Here is a 6,000-nt window from a genome sequence, read left to right as displayed (position 1 = left end):
AAAGGCCAAATTGAATGAAGGTAATGAATTACAAGAGGAATGTTGTTACTCTGCTTTCATTTGCATTTATTTCCCTCATGACTGACTGGAAAGAACAAATTACAGTAGAAAAGGTGATTGGAATGGTAGAAACAAAATGTGGGTAGAGAAAACCTACGTAATGTAAAAGTACTTGTAAACAAAATAAAAAGGATCAAAGTGTCTCAGTAGGAGCTTGGGGAAGAGTTAACAGTGGGAAGGAAAAGAAATAGTAATTCCCAGCTTGTAAATAGGTTTTTTTTCTCTGTTTTGTTTTTTCTTGTAATACTTATGGCACAATTTTTCTGCAACTTCCCCCCTTCCCCATAAGCAGTTTTTGTTCTGCCACAGGTTTTGGAGATCTCTGACCACTAGCCATTTTTCTCTTCAAAACACTTCCCAACTTGGATTACAGCCAGCTGCACTTTGAGGACATATTCAGCAGCTTCCAGGAGGTCTGGAAATTGCTCTTTTTGTGGTCACGCATGTAACAGAACCTTTTCTGTTGTTTGCACACACTTATTCCCTTTTTTAATCGCCTTGCCTCTAACCATGTCACTCCCATATGTCTCATCAGGTGCCTTTGGATTTAGCTGTTTTCTGTGAGAAAGCAAATTTACCTGCACCCCTGACTCTTTAAAGAGCTGTTCCCAAGAGTTAGCTGCACGTGCAGGGGCCCATAGGTACCTGGTTTTTGGTTTGGTTTGTTTTCTGTCCAAGAGTGTGCCCTCAGTGCCTTGGGAAGTTCTAGGGGCAGGTGGCTTGTCCTGTGGCTGACAGGATAACAGGAGAGTGAGGGCAGGTGGGCTTCAGGCTATGTGCAGGTGATGCAGGCAGGGGGTGGGTGTAATGAATCAAGGAACATTTCTGTGCCAGGGGCCAGAGCTTCAGAATTTCCTCCACTTGTACCTATGAGGAGCACCAGGCTATTTGCAGGTACAGGCAAACTCCAGGTAACACACACAGGGGTTGAAGTTGTGTTTTTGAGCTAGCTGATTTGACAGTAGTGTCTTGTGTCCAGGCTGATCCATAAATTGTTAAAAGTAGCAACAACCACATGCAGGTGGCGTGACACTTGAGCTCTGTCTCCTGGTATAAATAAGGTGCACAGCTGATGTATTGAAAAGAGGAATCAGACCTTGAACTCACAGAGCTGAGAAAAGGAAATCCATTGATTCATTAATGGGAATTTTTGTGTAAGCACTCTGTGGAGGGATAGAATGTAAGAAAATAAAGATAGTGCAGGAGGTAGTCTCACACCTTAGGAGTTGCAGCTGTACTAATCACCAAAGATTAGGAACAAGCCTGCCCTTAACAGGCCACAGCTGGGTCCAATAAGAGGGCGAGTGCTACAAAAGAGTGGGTTAGCTGGGTGAAGAGAGAGTTGGAGTTTGTTGGTTGTGCTGTGAAGAAGGAGTCAGTGCTGTGAGGAGTTGCACATGAGAAATCACCAAGAAGGTATGGGACTTTTACAATAAGTTGATAACAGCACCCCATGACAGGTGTCCCCAGAAGCACAGCTTTTTGTCATTAGAATGCTGTCCAAAACAAGGATATGCTGATAGCCTCAGTTGTACCATGTAGGAATTAAATGTCTTGGGATCTTTCATAATCATTCCAGTCAAGGCTTGGAAAAAAATTGTTGTTCATGAAAAGGATCTCCTATGGGCCTTCAACCTTAATAAGCTTGTTTATGGAATTATAAATTCATAAGCATCATAAAACTATAGTGGAAAATCAGGAAAAATACTGCTTAGAACTGTTTTTCACCTTGTTTGCATTTTTTTTTCTTAAAAGAGAGAAAACATGATTCTGTGGGGGTTTGGTAGGCATGTAGATCCCACATATGTCCTGTAGGCTCAGACTGGGATAATTGAAGGGCAGAGAAGTAAATACTGACTGAAAAATTTGGTAAAGGGTTTATGCATTATTTACGCTCTAATTTCAAAGGAAGTTTAGTAGCAGTTGCGTGCAGTTGGGGACACTGAATTTTAAAATAGCTTCTTAAATTGTAGAAGATCAAGTACTGTGGAACACATGTGTTTCTCAAATCAGGCTGTAAAATCTTTAATGGTGAATGAAAAGTCTCAATATAATGTGCTGACAGGTTTAGTTTAATTTCTTAGAACACACTTATTATGCAGATGTTTCTTGCTGGTAATGCAAGGTGTCTTGACTTACTTTTGTGTAGACAAACAAATCCAACTTCAGGGGTTTTTTGGAGCTGATCTTGGGCGTATTGCCTTTTTGTTTTACATGGGGCCTGCTGCTCAGAAGATTTAAGAGACGATTGTCTTAGAACACAGGTAGTTTGTATAAGTTTAGAAAAATCCTGCTCAAAGGCCTTTAAATTAAGCATGCTGGGAAATGAACAATACCCAGAACTGTAGTCACTGACTGATCTTCCTTTGTGAATCTCCATCCCAGCAGCGCATAGTGATTCTTTTGGATTCATCATTTGTCTTTTGCCTCTGTCTGGTTTAAAAATGTGCATTATCCCACATACTAAGTATTCTTCTGGGTTAAAAGAGAAGAATTGATACTGATGGAACACAAGGAAATGTATTTTATGCTTCAGGTAATGGTTCTAAAGAAGTTCTGGAGAATGGAAATTCTTTAAATTGTCTAAAATATTCACTGAGATAGAATTTAGGATTTTGACTGTGGATGATTGTCAGGAAGAAATAAAAGTGCTATGAAAGTCACCTGCTTTTTTAACATTATTTGACATTTATGAAAGGACAAATGAGCTTTGTCATGTAAGTACAGAACTGTTATCAAGTTTTTGGTTCTTCTACAAACTTCCAGTGGAACTTTATAAATGGCTTTAATCTATTCTTTTCCTCCTTTATTAATCTCCTTGTTTCTGTTAGCACACTAAAATGGAGAAATGTTATGGAATGTTACTTCTATGACACTTGCACACCTGTTCTGAGCTACAAACTTTTAAAATGGGCATTTTCCTCCAATTTGTTGAGTGGTCCTGTGGACTGGATACAAGTTGGATTTTTGGCAATGAAACAGTAACAAAATATTTGCTTAGGTTTGGTTAGTTAAACAGACCAATGACATCTTCTGAACACCACCAAATGCCAAAATATGGCATTTCATAAAAGGAATATATTAGAGGGATCTTCCATTTTAATACAAGTTTAATTAAAAATAGAAGGGCCTATACATTAAAAGGTGTGGAAAACACCAACCTCTGTCTTTTATTATAGTGAGATTGAACACATATGATGATAAATTGCACATGATAAATTTGTCAGGAAATTAAAACACTGAAGAGTGGGCGTCAAAGTGCTATCAGAAGAATCTTCTGTCCAGTGGGAACATTGGCACTAGTGAGAGGACGCCTGTGATGTTATATAATTTGAATTGGACTGTGTCACGACAGGTTGACCAGATGCCAAAAAAAAAAGCCTAGGAAAAAATAATGTAAAAGGAAGGCAAAGTAATTACTATATATATATTCCTATTTCCTTTAAACTAGCTGACAGTTTTAAATCACTTTGAAATGTGTTCTGTTCTAGATGTGGTTGTTTTGGGGTTTTTATGGTGGTTTGTATTTTTTTTTGGTTTTTTTTCAGTGTCTTCTATGATCAGTACAGGGTCCTCTGGTGAGGAGCTGGGAAAAAGTGGGCAATGAGTGCAGTGCTCCCATTGAAGAGGAGGTAGGAAGGGCCTGCTGTGGGATTTCCCTGCAAAATCTCCTGTTAAAACTTCAGTGTCATGGGCAACTGTGCAAAGGGATACACAAAATATTGATGCAAAGGCTTGAGTTAAAATCCCCTTGTGAAATCACAGTCTTAAGCCAATGAAACAACCCCCTGTGTTATCGTTACTGGGCTTTGATGCTCTTTAGGGCAAAGACAGGGGACCTGGGATGTAAGCACCAGCCTCAGCTGTTATTTCAAATCTGCATGAGGAAGCCTCTGGGGCTGAGTCCCACACATCAAGGACAAGAGAGCTAAGCCCAACCTAATCTTGTAGGAAGGCTGTGAGAAAATTTCTCAGATATTTTTTCCTTTTTTTTTTTTTTTTTCTCGTCTCATGACAAAACCACAAACAACTTCCACCTTGTTTCTCTTTTGTGGGCTGTTCAGCTAACTTATAGATGAGACCCAAAATCTAACTGGTGCATCAAACCTGAGTTCAGAACAGATTTTCTCCTGTTCTGCTTTGTGTGAGCTTGCATCTCCCCTGATGCATATCACTTGGTCAGAAACTGCACAAAAACAAAGAAAAACAATTTTTTCATTTTCTATTTTCACAGAGTGCAAACTAACATCTCCAGCAGAAAGCTGTGTCTGTGGTGTACTCTGAATATAATCACTTTATCAAACACTCTGCCCTGCAAATTGCTGCAGCTCATATCCTGTTCACCAAAATGTGTGCTCCTGTGGATTCTAAAGCTTGTGCTTCATTGTTTGTTATGTTGGCCCAGGATCAAGTTTTGTGTCTGTAAGATGAGCATAGCTTATTTAAAAAGGAACTCTGCTTTATCAGTTATTGGTGAGTGTTGTCTGTAATTTCTGGTGAGGGGTCTTGGTTCTGTTCCAGGTTAGGGGAGTGAACATGTGCATTACTGTATTGGGAGCTTGTTAAACTAAAATAATTAAAAAAACCCGACCAAAACAGATGTACTGGACCATCAAAAAATGGAAGTAATATGGTATAAAGAAAGTTTCTACCATGTGAGCTCTTTTCCAAACTAAAAGCTGTCATTTTGGTAGTTATGATATTTTTCATCGATGCCTTTGTTTTGAGTCTGGATATTAGGCAAAAATAATTTGAGCCACTTAAAACATCATACTACAATGAGGAGTAATTAAAACAAGGAAAGTCAAACAAATAATAAAGCTTATTTTATTGATGGAAACTAAAAAAAAATTTACAGATAAACTTCTTTGACAACTAGCATACCTTTTTTGAAACAACATGAAGTAAATTTGACAATTTGGCCCTAGGGCTTGAAAATATGTCTGTAACAAGGCCAGCTTCCTCCTTCAAAAGTGCATGCGTTATGTGCATTATTTAGAAAAAATCAGTGCTAAAGACAAGGGAAAAGAAATTTAAAAGAAATTTCAGCTCCTGCCGATCATGGTATGGCCTGAGGTGGGGAAATGCACTACCACACAGAAAGAGAGCAGAAGCAGGAGGTGTGGGAGTCTACTGTCCTGTATTCTGGCAAAATGGACCTTTGTCTGTAAGAGAGTATCTAGTCTTTCTCATCAAGCTCCCTCTGCTTGGGAATATCTTTTCTTGGCTCTTTATAAGTTTCCTTCAGTGAGAGTGCCATCACCTCTCAGATCACTTGTGTCTCACAGTCAAGCTCTGTATGATTACATAGATGTGTGTATATACCTATATATACTTGTATACTTATTTTAGTTTTTCAAAGTTGCATAAGGGGCTCTTTCCCCCTTATGCTAATTTCTCCCTGCCAGCCTCCAACATTAATCTTTGAGTTTCTGACAATCCTACCCATTCTGTGCTGCTAGCCACATTTGGTGAAGAAGTAACTCCTTGATCATTGGCCCTGTTGCCAGTTCTGTTGAAATTTCCAGGATGTACAGTGTGGTCTGATCTCTTCAAAAATTCAGGCAAAAAGAGCAAATGTGGCAGTTGGCCCATTTGAAATCTGGAGAATATGGAAAAGCTTATAGGGTGCCTGTGCTCACATACAGCTGCTCCGCATTTGTCTGAGGGTTGTGGGTTGCTGTGGGCAAACACTGAGGATGTGGCCTAGTGTTTTATACTTGCACTCAATCTAATTATGAATCACCTTGGCTTAATTTCAAAAGCTCTTTTAGAATGAAAAAGGTATCTCTTTCACTTATTATAGAACACTGCAAAAACCATCCTTAGAATCATTCAATGGAATGGAAGAAGCAAACCAGAGCTGCACAGGAGTGCTTGTTCTTGGTGAAGCAGGTGGGAGAGGTGTGCAGGGTGAAGTGTTCCTGTCTCCCCCTCAAA

Source organism: Geospiza fortis, unplaced genomic scaffold (genome assembly GCF_000277835.1).
Source record: "Geospiza fortis unplaced genomic scaffold, GeoFor_1.0 scaffold11, whole genome shotgun sequence".
NCBI lineage: Eukaryota > Metazoa > Chordata > Aves > Passeriformes > Thraupidae > Geospiza > Geospiza fortis.
This window is presented reverse-complemented; position numbering follows the sequence as displayed.